The 13,801-nt window shown below is 42.1% G+C and overlaps 1 protein-coding gene across 8 annotated transcripts in view; it reads left to right on the forward strand.

Moving 5' to 3' along the window:
• Positions 1-695: 695 nt before the first annotated feature.
• The window catches only part of RESF1 (retroelement silencing factor 1), a 31,477-nt gene continuing 18,371 nt past the window's right edge, over positions 696-13,801 (forward strand). For 5 of the 8 annotated variants that reach the window (XM_036865929.1, XM_036865936.1, XM_036865933.1 and 2 more), the window contains exons 1-2: positions 696-783; positions 2,113-2,203. The gene's annotated coding sequence lies outside the window, so the exon portion shown is untranslated. Of the gene's footprint in view, positions 784-1,131; positions 1,214-2,112; positions 2,204-8,596; positions 8,779-13,801 lie in introns of those variants that run through there. The other 3 variants (XM_036865934.1, XM_036865930.1, XM_036865935.1) reach the window with 3 other exon arrangements.

The following is a 13,801-nucleotide window of genomic DNA, read 5'->3' on the forward strand; positions in this document are numbered from 1 at the left end:
AGGCAAGTCCAACAAACAAAGGAAAGTTACTTTATAGAGAAAAAGGAGGAATTTGGGAGGGGTTCTTTTGAAGGAAAGTGCATGGTGAAAAGTGAGGGTGATGACAGTTTCTCATTGGCTGAGTTGCTGGGGTAGTCTATTTCTTGTATGAACTGCAATGTACATCTTTGCTCTTTGGGGCCTGTAATTGACAATTCTTTCTGTAATTGACTGGGAGTGGTACTGTACTGCATGAGAGCTCCCCCTTCTGGCCTCCCAACTCTATTTTGGTGAGGTTTCCCTTTATTAATTTTCACAACTTTCTCCTGTAGAAATCCCCCAGCAAAAAGAGTCTATTTCCTTTTCTTTGAGAAGGTTTCTCTGCGTTAATGGATGGTCCCACTTGTTAGAAATTTTGTTAGACTTACTGAATTGGCAGTTTTGCAGGTGGTGCTTTTCAGTCCCTTTTTAACAAATCCTTCGAAAGAATCTGATGCAAGTTAAAGGCGGAGAGCCACTGCTGGAGTTTTCTTCCTCAGATACGTAAACTAGCTTTGCAAGTTTGGGAGATGTCTGGGGGGCGGGGCTGGCCCCGGACGCTACTTCATCCGATCGGCACTAGGACCCCGGCGCCGGGGACCGGGTCTCGCAGCGGCCGTTGCGCCCGGGGCGGGGTTGTGCCGTTCCAGGAGCGGGGCCTCCAACTCGACCCGCCCCTGGAGGCGGACCCGAGTTGACTTAAACTCTGGGGCCGCGAGGCGCTGCGTTTTCCCCGCTCACCCTGGCTGGGTTGCGTGCCCGTTGGTAAGTGGCGGGGGCGGGGGGCCTGGTTCCCGGCGGGCGCTCGCACGTCTTCACTGGTCTTGGCGGGGCTGGGAGCACCGGGAGTCCAGGTGTCTGCGGGCGGGGGCTGGGCGTGTGGCGGCGAGCGCTTTTGTTCTGCGGAGGGGACAGAGTGGCGGCTGCGGGGGCTCCGGGGGCTCGGGCCTCGGGCCCGTGGTGAGCGCGCCCCGCTGGCCGCCGCCCAGAGCTGGGCGGGCCCGCCGGGCTCGGCTCGCTGCCCTCCCGCGGCGCGGGGCTGGCCCGGAGGAGCCGCGGACTCAGAGCCTGACCCAGAGGGCGGCGCCTCGCCGGGTGTTTTCTGTGGATCGTCTTACTCTTCACGGTAGAGGTCGCGGGTGCCGACTACGAGGACGCATTTTGTTAAACTCCAAGGCGATTGGTTAGGCTGGATGTGAGAGTGGCTTATGTTTTTATTGATTTCCTGTTGCTGGCTTGAAAAAAAGATATTTGTTTTGCTTTTATTTTTCTAGTGTTTTCTTCCTCCCCACCCCCATTATGCAGAACCTCCCGAAACAATTGCTTCGTTTGCATCTCCAAGTGGCCCGCGAACGAGCTTGTGCCGGAGACGCTTTCTGTTCCTCTGCAATAGTTAGTCCCTCGAGGCATTTTTAAATGCACAAATGCGTACCGATTTTAGATGTTCTCGAGGGACGCGAATTCCCTAAGCAGATGACCTTAGGATCCAAGCTTACGGAGAATCGTTTCACTGAAAACAATTTGTAATACTTCTAGTGCCTGTATTCAAAATAAAGAGAACAGCAAGGGATGGGGATGAGCTTGGGTGCATTTAAATAGGCGGGTCGCAGAGCTTGTTTGGGGATTTTTCTGATTAATGCGTTAGCTGTAAACCACATTTAAGTTTTATTTAGTGTTATTATGCATGAGTTAAGGTTTTACTTATTTTTTTTTACTGTACAGTTGGCTTCTCGTTTACTAATCCAATAAAGAGTTAAAGTGTTGCTTAGCGTGATAAAATAATAGTGGCCCAGGAGGAGCGCACGTGAATTATCACTTAAAAAGTGAATGGTATTTTAAGGCAGACCCAGTTTCTGTTTGTTACTTTGCCTTCTTAATAAGAATTCAGTAAACTTAGTTTGCTTTTGGTGCAACCTTAAGGAACAGTTTGCACAGCAATGTCATGTCAAGTAAACAGATTAGTGTGTATTTTTATTATAAATTTAATATGAACTTTATAAATTCAACTATAAATTTTGTATTAAATTATATATTATATATTTAAGTTTTATATTAAGTTATTATCAGTTATAAAATGTTTCTTGCTGTTCCTAGGACCAAAGAAGTAAACACACACTGTGGAGTGGTACTGACACGGGGAAATGGGAACATATACAGTAATGAATGAGTAATATCATATTTAAAGGTAAGCGTGTCACCTCTAAGTAGTCTACTCTAATTTATCTGTTGTGGAACAAAATTATTAAGTTGAATCAGTGTTGGTTAAATATTAAACTATAGAATGCTGTGGATTTCACGTCAAAGCTTGAGAAATATGGTTGGCATAGCATGGAGAATTCAGTTGTTCATCTTTGCAAGAAAAGGAATAGGAGATGATGGTGAGGTGACTGTGGTCTAAGTTACTGAGGAAGAGGTCTACTTAACATTATTCTCTACATGGTCTGTCTCTTATTTTATTTTTTAAATTCATCATATGTGGCACATGGGGTTGGAGGAAGGCAGCACAGAGCAGAACTCTGGGAGAACCATTCCCTGAAACATCAACCTATAAAGCCAAAGAGGTCATTTCAGGGCTTCCATCCTGTAAACTCCAAGTAGTGTTAGGAAATCATCTGTAATGGTCCCTGCAGTCAGACTGCTGAGCTTCAGATTTTGGCTCTACCACTTGCCATCTCTGCAACCTTGGGAGAATTATTTAACTTCTCTGCCTCAGTTTTCTCATCTTCTGTGAAATGGGGGTAACAGTAGTACCTAGCTCGCAGGATTGTTGTGATAAGTTAATGAGTTTGGTAGATAGAACACACTTGGAAGAGCTCCTGGTAAATGGTAAGTGCTTAATAAATCTTAGCTGTTGTCATGAGAAGAAATATATTTTATGGCCTAAGAAAATTAACACTGTCTTAGAGGAGATTCAGTTTGCTCATTTGAGCTCTAAATCAATTTATCAAGTTTGTGTTGATTAGACCCTTCACTGTAGATCATGTTGGAGGTTCTGTTTTTGTAAGGAAGTACCAGACAACTCTGGTTTTTACCTGCAGCCGTGTTTTTTTAAAAATTAATTAATTAATTAATTTTTGGCTGCGTTGGGTCTTCGTTGCTGCGCTCAGGGAGTCTCTAGTTGCGGCTAGGGCTTCTCATTGCGCTGGCTTCTCTTGTTGCGGAGCACAGGCTCTAGGCTCGCGGACTTCAATAGTTATAGCACGCGGGCTCAGTAGTTGTGGCTCGTGGGCTCTAGAGCGCATGCTCAGTAGTTGTGGCCTGTGTGGCGCACGGGCTCAGTTGCTCCGCGGCATGTGGGATCTTCTTGGACAAGGGCTCGAAGCCATGTCCCCTGCATTGGCAGGCGGACTCTTAACCACTGCACCACCAGGGAAGCCCTAAAGGCGTAATCTAAAAAAAAAAAATGTAATCTTGTGGACCTTTGAAGAACTCTAAGTGCTTTGTTGACAGACAGCTATGTAGTGTGTCTATGCTTGCTATGCTAAGTGTGCTTGTAAATTGAAGGGCAGTGTTAGAGGCTAGCCTGTTGAGGTAAATGTCTCAAGTGATTGCAGAGATTTAATGACAGTCACTAAGATTGTCTTGAGATGTGTTAAATTACAAGACTTCATTTGTAAATAAAATCTTAACTTGTGGTTAAAATTGTGGTTAAAGAAATTATATTGTCCACTTAGGTTTCAAGAAACAAAAAATCATAAGCAAATTTTTTTAAGCCCCCAAAGAGAATTTTTTGGATCACATAACTTAAGAGTTCATGTGAGAAGATATACAGATTGCCAACAAACACATGAAAGGATGCTCAACATCACTAATCATTAGAGAAATGCAAATGTAGGTGATACCTACAATGAGGTATCACCTCACACCAGTCAGAATGGCCATCAAAAAATGTACAAACAATGCTGGAGAGGGTGTGGAGAAAAGGGAACCCTCTTGCACTGTTGGTGGGAATGTAAATTGATACAGCCACTATGGAGAACAGTATGGAGGTTCCTTAAAAAACTAAAAATAGAACTACCATCCCACCCAGCAATCCCACTACTGGGCATTTACCCTGAGAAAACCATAATTCAGAAAGAGTCATGTACCACAATGTTCATTGCAGCGCTATTTACAATAGCCAGGACATGGAAGCAACCTAAGTGTCCATCAACAGATGAATGGATAAAGAAGATGTGGCACATATATACAATGGAATATTACTCAGCCATAAAAAGAAACGAAATTGAGTTATTTGTAGTGAGGTGGATGGACCTAGAGTCTGTCATACAGAGCGAAATAAGTCAAAGAGAAAAACAAACACCATATGCTAACACATATATGGAATCTAAAAAAAAAAATGGTTCTGAAGAACCTAAGGGCAGGACAGGAATAAAGACACAGACGTAGAGAATGGACTTGATGACACAGGGAGGGGGAAGGATAAGCTGGGACGAAGTGAGAGAGTGGCACTGACATATATACACTACCAAATGTAAAATAGATAGCAAGTGGGAAGCAGCCGCATAGCACAGGGAGACCAGCGAAGTGCTTTGTGACCACCTAGAGGGGTGGGATAGGGAGGATGGGAGGGAGACGCCAAGAGGGAAGAGATATGGGGATATATGTATATGTATAGCTGATTCACTTTGTTATAAAGCAGAAACTAACACACCATTGTAAAGCAATTATACTCCAATAAAGGTGTTAAAAAAAAAAAAGTTCATGTGGCTTGACTTTCAGGTTTGGCTGGATCCAACATTTGAATCTGAAAGAAAGTATTAAAGACTTGAGACACTGTCTTTGAGTTCTGCTGTCCTCTTTGGCATTGACTTCATTCTCAGGCACAGCTCCCCCTTCATTGGGTATCCCTAACATCTCCAGGTATATAGCCAGTCAGCTTCAACTTGCACAGAGCATGTCTTTTGTCTGGTTGCTCTGCCAGGTCTATAATTACATTAGTGCTCATCGTGTCATGTGCCCATGTCTGTGCTAACAACTGGGAAATGTTTTGTTTTTTTAAACTGTAGTTTAGAGATATAATTCATATATCATATTCATATAATTCAGTTTATTCACTTAACAGTGTACAGTGGTTTTGCATATATTCACATAGTGTGCAACCATTACCACAATCACTTTTAGAACATATTCTTGCCCCCAAAAAGAATCTCTACTCATTATACTCTCCATATATTCTCTATACTCTCCATTCTCCCCCAACCCATGCATCTCCAGGCAACCGTTAATCTAGTTTGTCTCTAGATTTGTGTATTCTGAACATTTCTTATAGATGATGTCATATGTGATCTTTTACGACTCTTTTCTCACCTAGCGTGATGTTTTCAAGATTGATTCATGATAAGCATGTATGTATTTCATTCCTTTTTATTAGCAAGTAATAATTCCATTGTATGGTTATGCCACATTTTGTTTTCCTTTCATCAATTAACACACATTTGGATTGTTTCCACTTTTTGGCTATTCTGAATAATGTTGCTGTGACCATTCATGTACAAGTGTTTGTATGGACATACATTTTCAATTCGCATATTATGTATATATCTAGGAGTGGAATTGCTCTGTCATATCATATGGTAACTATATTTGACCTTTTGAGAAATTGCCAGACTGTTCTTGATGAACCATATACATTCTCAGTAGTAACAGCAATGCATAGGAGGAGTTCCAGTTTGTCCACATCCTTACCAACACTTGTCTTTTTGATTGTAGCTATCATAGTGAGCATTAAGTGGCATCCTGTGATTTTATTGCTTTCCTGTGGTAGTTAATGATGTTGAGCATCTTTTTGTGCATATTGCCTATTTGTATATCTTTGGAAAAAGTGTCTATTCAAAATCTCTGTTAAATTCAAGTTGTTTTTATGTTGTCGAGGTGTAAAAGTTCTTTATATATTCTGGATTCTAGTTTCTTCCTAGTGATCATATATATGAGGGTTTGTTTTTGGATTCTATTCCATTGATCAATGTCTATCCTAGTTCAGTCCCACATGACTTTGTTTACTCTATTTTTTTTTCTTTTTTTTTTAGCCTTTGGTATTAGTTATTATAATTAGTTGTTGCATAATTACCCCAAATATTAGTGGCTTAAAACAGCAAATAGTTATCTCATATAGTTACTATGGGTCAGGAATCAGGGAATGGCTTAGCTGAGTGGTTCTAGCTCAGGGCTTTTCATGAGGCTGCTGTCAAGATATTGGCAGGAGCTGCACACAGTTTTTGAAGGCTTGACTGAGGCTCAGGGATTTGCTTCCAAGATGGCTCACTCACATAGCTGTTGGAAGGAGGCTTTAGTTTTTTGCCATGTGAGTATCTCCATATTTTGCCTGAGTGTCCCGATGACGTGACTGCTGGCTCTTCCCCTTCTCATCAGGTCCTTTCAGATGGGCAGCAACATCACTGGAAACCACAGAGGTTCAAGGTACAGGGAAGGCTTGCAAGATCATCAGTACCATTAGAGTGCAAAACTAAAAAGGCTTCCAGTGTGATGTGCACCCTTGCTCAATGGTAGCTCTTTTTATTAATTTGCAGTTACTATTTTAAGATCTGCTGGTAGTGCAGGGTCTCCTGCAGAGGTGGGGGGGGTGCTGTGGCTCACGGGGACAAGGACACTGGCAGCAGCAGTTCTGGGAAATACCCATTGGCGTAAGGCCCCACCAAAGAGCCTGTAGCGGTTTACTCTAGTTTTGTAGTTTAAAGTTTTGAAATTGGGAAGTGTGAGTCCTTCAACTTTATACTCTTTTTCAAAATGAATTTTAGGGTCAGGTTCTCAATTTCTGCAAAGAAGACATCTGGGACTTCGGTAAGGGTTGTAATGAATCTGTAGACCAATTTGAGGAGTAGTGCCGCCTTGAGAGTATCAAATCTTCCAGTCCATGAATGTGGGATGTGTTTCCATTTATTTAAGTCTTTAATTTCTTTTGGCAATGTTTTGTAATATTCAGAGTGTACAATTTTTACTTTTCGTTAAATTTATTCCAAAGTATTTCATTCTTTTTGCTGTTACTGTAAATGGAATTGTTTTCTAGATTGTTGTATAGAAATAAATTTGGTTTTTGTATACTGAGCTTGTACTAGGCGACCTAGTCAAACTAGTTCTATTAGTTTTTTAGTGGATTCCTTACAACTTCCTATGTACAAGATGATGCCATCTGTAAGTAGAGGTAGTTTTATTTCTTAATTTCCAATCTGGATGTCTTTTATTTCTTTTTTCTTTTTGCCGAGTGCCATGGCTAGAACCCCTCCTACAATGTTGAATAGAAGTGGCAAGAGCAGATATCCTTGTCTTGTTCCTGATCTTGTAAAGGGAAAAACATTCAGGCTTTAAAGCTGTGGCTTTTTTTGTAGATGCCTTTTATCCAGTTGAGGAAGTTCCCCTTTGTTTCTAGTTTTAGTGTTTTTATCTGAAAGGGTGTTGGATTTTAGGATGCATTTAATTTCAGTCGTAGTAGATGCTTTTTCTACATGTGCTTGAGATGATCATGTGGTTTGTGTCCTTTATTCTACTGATGTGTTATATGACATTGGTTCAACATAAAAAATAAAAAAATCAATCTTGCATTTCTGGGAAAGTACCAGTTGGTCATGGTGTATACTTATTTTTATATGCTGTTATATTTGGTTCGCTAGTATTTTGTTGAAGATTTTTGCATCTATATTCATAACAGATTGGTCTGTAGTTTTATTGTGATTTTATGTATTTATTTATTTCCTGATTTTAGTATTGGCCTCAAAAATTGATTTGGGAAGTATTCCCTCTTTTATGTTTTAGAAGAGTTTGTAGAGTGGGTTTTAAATGTTTAAATTTTTGGCATGAATCACCAGAAAGTCATCTGGGCCTAACCATTTCTTCTTGGGTTGTTTTTTGGTTATTAATTCAATTTCTTTATGGGTCTGTTCTGATTTCCTGTATCTTCTTGAGTCAGTTTTGGTCAGTGTGTCTTTTGGGATTCTGCACCCAATTCCAAAGTGTGTGTGGGGTGGGGGTTCCCCACCATACCACCAACAACCAGTTCTCTGGGAATATCAGTTGGGTGTCCTACAATTCAACTTGTTACCAAGTCCAAGCTCCCTCTACTTGCTGCACGACAGGCCAGTAAATCAGGAGACGAGGTGTTGAGGCAAGGAATATGACTTTATTCCGAAAGCCGGCAGACGGAAAAGATGGCAGACTAGTGTCTCAAAAGAACCACCTTATCGGGGTTTGGATGCCAGTTTCTTTTATAGAACAGAGAGGGGGAGGAGGTGAGGAAGTGAAGTAAAAAGGCCATAAGTTTTGCAAATATCCCCTGGAATGGCCAGCCTCAGGGAGGAGGGGATGTGTTGATTTCTTCTTTCTTGCAGCCATCCACAGGTGGACAGGGTCCGGACACTTCCCTGAACAAAGGCACTTTGGTTTAACATTCAGGGGCAGGGTTCCCTGAGTCAGGCCATTATGTATAGACAGTATCCTTTTAGTGAACAAAAGCAGCGGAAAGCAAAGGTTAAAAGTAAAAGAACCAGATCCAACATGTAGTTAGATTTGGCTCTTCCCTGTTACAAACTCAATTCTGACACTATCTACCCGGAAATGCCATCAGATTCCACAGGTCGAAGCCTCAGTCCCACAAGCTGCCTCACCCCCCACTTCAGATGCACAAGCCCACATTGTCACCTGTGCTTCTGACTGGATACAGATTGGAGGTTTCCAGGACCGACCCTCTCCTTGAACTTCATACACCAGTCTCAAGTCCAGGTTGATACCTGTATTTCTGATCGATTGGTAAGAGGTTTCTAAGACCCCTCCTCCTCTGTTTCTGATCGATTGGTAAGAGGTTTCTAAGACCCCCCTCCTCTGTTCAATTAATTTGCTAGAGAGACTCACAGAACTCAGAGAAACATTTTACTTACTAGATTACTGGTTTATTGCAAAGGATATTAAAGGATATTGTTACACAATACTCAACTGAGTAAATTTGAGGATCTAATTGGCTTTTTTCAACAATTCATGAATTGAGAGTAAATTGGAGCTCTGAGGAGCTGTACAGAATGGAAGCCTTTTATAGAAACCCGGCCGAGAAGGAGGTTGTTAGCAAAAGAAAAGAAAGTATTGTTTCAGGCAAGGTTACCTCACTAGTGCTGACCAGGAAATTCCAGAAATTTAAGTCCTGGGAGATTTTGAAACTGCAATTAAATCTTAGTTTGCTGTCCTGGGGGCAAGTGGCTCCAACCTAGGACCTGTTTTTTTTTGTTTTTTTTGTTTTTTTTTTAACAATAGGAGTCATCAACCAGATGGAAGAGTGGAAGAGATGTGTAGGGTGAAGTACATGGGAGGAAGGGATGTGGAGCTTCCATGCCACTTCTCCCCAGATCATGTGTTCATCAACCCCGAAGCTCCCCAACCCTGCCCGTTGGGGTTTTTATGGAGACCTCTTTACACAGTCATGATTGATTAAATCACTGGCCATTGGTGACTGATTCAACCTCCAGCTCCTCTCCCCTCCTGGAGCTGTGGGGTTGGGGAGGGAGGTGCGGGGCTGGGGGTGAGGGGTGGGACTGAAAGCTCAACCCTCTAATTGTTAACGCAAACACAGTGAGACCAAACAAACTGAAATGTCAGAGTTTGCAGCAGAGAAAGGTTTATTGCAAGGCCATGCAAGGAGATGAGGTGGCTCATGCCCTGAAAAGCCTTGAGCTCCCTGAAGGGTTTCAGCAAAGCATTTTCAAAGGCCAGGTGATTGGGGCGGGGCTCTCAGGGTACGTGATCAGCTTGCGCACAGTTCTCTGATTGGCTGATGGTGAGGCAGCAGGGTGGTGTCACAGGGGTTAACCTCATCATGTAGTTTGTCCAACAACCCAGGAAATTTGCATCAAATACTATTATCTAGGTACTTCAGAGAGGAGCTAAAGCAGAGGATATGGGGGGAAGGCCTGTCCCAGGAAGGCCCCATAGGGTCCTGCTGTGTTACAAAATCATCTGGTTGGTTCTCCTGGCAACCAGCCTCCATCCTTAGGTGCAGTCAGAAAGTCACCTCAGTGACATAACAAAAGACACCTTTATCACTCTCACTAAGGAAAATACGAGGGTTTTAGGAGCTTTGTGCCAGAAATGGGGATGAAGACCTAATAATGTACTTCTTATTATAAATTACAATATCACAGGGGTTTTCATCCAAATGATCTGAATATATTGGCATACAGTTGTTCATAGTATCTCTTTTTAAATGTAAGGTTGGTAGTAATGTCCTTATTCCTGAGTTTAGTAATCGGAGTCTTTTTTCTTGCTCAGTCTGGCTAAAGGTTTATCAATTTTGTTGATCTTTTCAGAGACCCAACTTGTGGTTTTGTTAGTTTTCTCGCTTTTTGTATTCTTGTGGCTAAAGTTTATGACAGCAAAGGATACAATATAGGACCAATGGGAAAAAGATGTGCATAGGCAAAGTCCATAGAAGTCAGATGTGTGCTTCCAGATTCTCCCTCCATTGAGAGCTGCATGGACATGCTTTCTCTGCAGCTGGAGACTGCAGGAACACATGGTCTCAGGAAGCAATTATATACAGTAAAAATTCTTAAAGACCCTAAAGAACATTTGTTTATGTAGGTTACATCAATGTTTACTGCATTAAAAACTGAAACAGGAATTTTTAAAAACTATTTTATTTAAAAATAACAGTAGGACTTGCCTGGTGGCGCAGTGGTTAAGAATCCGCCTGCCAATGCAGGGGACCACGGGTTCGAGCCCTGGTCCGGGAGGATGCCACATGCTGTGGAGCAACTAAGCCCATGTGCCACAACTACTGAGTCTGCGCTCTAGAGCCCGTGAGCCACAACTACTGAGCCCATGTGCCACAACTACTGAAGCCCGCGCGCCTAGAGCCCATGCTCCGCAACAAGAGAAGCCACCACAATGAGAAGCCCATGCACCACAACGAAGAGTAGCTCCCCACTTGCCACAACTAGAGAAAGCCCGCGCTCAGCAACAAAGACCTAACGCAGCCAAAAATAAATAAATGAATGATAATTTTAAAAACCACAGTTAATCCTTACATGTTAATATAAATGTTTTCCAAAACAACACAAAACACCAGTGAAAAGAGTGGCATTGTTTTGTATTTTTGCAAATCTCTTTAATGTCTGGCTAATAGTTGGATTCTTATATCTGCTTCTGCATTCAGTTTCTTGCTACATGTTACTTTAGTTGAAGTAGTTGAAGGATGTTTATTGGATGACAGAAATTCATCTTCAGTAGGTCACTGTTTCATTATGCCCCTAAAGATTCACTGCCACAATTTCTATCAGTTTTTACATTTTCCTTCTATATGATCATGTCATTGGGCAAAGTGTTGTGGCTAGGGTGGCTTAGAGCATGGGATTATTCACTTTACAACTGAGTGCCATTCCTTCTCATCCAGCAAAATTTGAATGGCTCCCCTATGCTGGTGGGGAAGGAAGACAGTACTGATCATGGGGGTAGGGGGCGCTTAGAAACCATTAATCTAATTTACTCCAGACTGTTGCCACCATCTTCAGTATAACTACAGGCCAATGGAAGATCTTAATCTAAGGACACTTAGAAACTCAGCAGCTGCTGACTTTGGGAGTGGATGTCCTTGGAGCTGTGTCCTTGGGCAAAGGCCTGAATACCTCATCATATTAGTCATGATTTCTCATGGTTTCCTGATTAGAACCCTCTTGTGTACATTTTCTAGACTGTAGTTATGGCTCTGAATTTAACTGCTTGCTGGATCTGTCATCCTTTACCTGACCTTGCTGACAAGAAGGTAGATTCTGTCCTGTATGTTTCTTCTGGTACTTGAGGTCTCTTTGCATCATTAATCTTAACCTCCAGTTTTATAGAATCTGAATCTTAACCCCATGACAACAAAATGCCTCTGTTGTAGTTCTTGGAATCCTGTCAACAACCTGGGACTACCAGAGCAAACACTATAATGTGCCGATTATGACAGTGGTAACCAACAGGGAGGAAAAGATTTTTATCAGATTTCTCTTCAGAGGCATTTTGGCATACTTTATGGGAATTGTTCACTTCTACTCAGGGAGTTTGTCTACCTCAAGAGGCACAGAATCGCCTCATTCCTATTGTAATAAGTGATGCTTATCTCCTAATGCAGTTTGTACCCCAGTAGAATATTGTTAAGTAGCTTATACTTGCCTACCAAATATTAATCATCTATACTTGAGGCAGTTGTCAGGGATTTCCAGATACTTGAGACCACTACCCCTCTAATGGGTCGTGTTTCCTTGAGGTGGGAACCTAGAGGGCCCAAATGAGTTGCTAGGCAGAACTCCAAGGAAGGATAACTGACTTCTTCCTGTGTGCTCTGTGATCTTTAGTTCCCACTTTAGGGAATAATACGCCTAGAAAAGGTGGTCTGAAATTTGTCTGACCTCTACTATAAAGACGCAACAAACTAGTGTAAACTTTCTAGCCCCAGTGATCATCGTATTGCTCTGAATTTCCTGCTGCCATCATGATGAGTGCCAACACCTCATGCTGTACTGAGATTAATCAGTCAGGGAAAGGAGAGCAATTTATTCCCGCTTCTCCTTTCTCCCAGGAGGAAGCCATGTGGCTCTGACTGGTGAACCTTGATGGCATCTGGGACATATGGGGAGCCTGGTTGTGGCCTGATCATCCTGCTGAGAGTCACTGTCTAGTCACTCTTACCCAGTGTTACCTAAGAGGAAGTATAATTAAGTAGGGTGTCTGATTGTGTTGGCCTGTGCTTCTGAATTGAATTTGGAGCTAGGTACCTGAAAGATTAGAGAGTAGACGTGTAGGTGAACAGCTTCACCGTGGGGCTCTGATGACCCTTCTTTTCCTTTAAAAGCCTCACAGGCAAAGTTTAGCTTAATCTCAGTCTGACCCACACCTTGGCAGGACACCCCACAGGTCCTCCTGGCAGCCTCCTGAGAAATGCCACAATGTGGTTTCTCTTCCTCCCTAGTTCCACTTGCACTCAAGACTTGACAGCCTCCCTTCCCTTGGGGTATAACTGCAGGCTATGAGATGACTGCGGTTTACAGTTCTCATCCGCCTTGGTACTACCTTGTGGGACTAGGGACACTGAAGTTGGTTTTGCTGTTTGAGTGGGTAAAAAACTACATAAGAATCCATTCAGTCTTGCCTCCTTTCTGTCTGCAGCAGTGTAGAGAGCCGACCTAACAGCTGGGACAGTGGCCCTGCCAGCCGCGGTGCTCCTGCTTAGGACTGCTTGGCTTCGTGCATTTGTTGTGACCATTAGATGTATTTAGTATTCAATACAGTTCTTGACATAAATTTTCAAGTGTTAGCTGTTAATATTTATAAGTTGTGTTATAAAGGTAAAATTTAGGGTAGTCTATTCTTGAAAGCCTAATTCAAGGACTGATAAAAGCCTTATTTCTCTTAGGACTAAGGACACAAGAAGTCAGAGCTGGAATAGGTTGAGTAAATCTTGATACTTTTGGAATTCCTCAGAAGTGGGTTTTACCACTTATGTGTTGGTATTTCTGGTTTTGTTGATTTTAAAGAAGAATCTATAGCTTTTTCCATTGGAGATGAGTTTTGCAATGAAAAATACTGGTTTTTCCTCAATTTAATCACATCAGTGGACTCTCCAAATAAACACGTTAGAAGTGGAACTAAAGACATAAGGGAAGGTTCCAATTTAAAATACCAGAAGAGATATATGTTTTTTTCAGGTATGAGAAGAGTACTATATTTTCTAAGAAATCCTGTATTTTTGAGGTACTGAAATGCTTACAGATGAAATCATGTAATGTTTATGGTTGACACAGATGCG

Source organism: Balaenoptera musculus, chromosome 10 (assembly GCF_009873245.2).
Source record: "Balaenoptera musculus isolate JJ_BM4_2016_0621 chromosome 10, mBalMus1.pri.v3, whole genome shotgun sequence".
NCBI classification, from domain to species: Eukaryota; Metazoa; Chordata; class Mammalia; order Artiodactyla; family Balaenopteridae; genus Balaenoptera; species Balaenoptera musculus.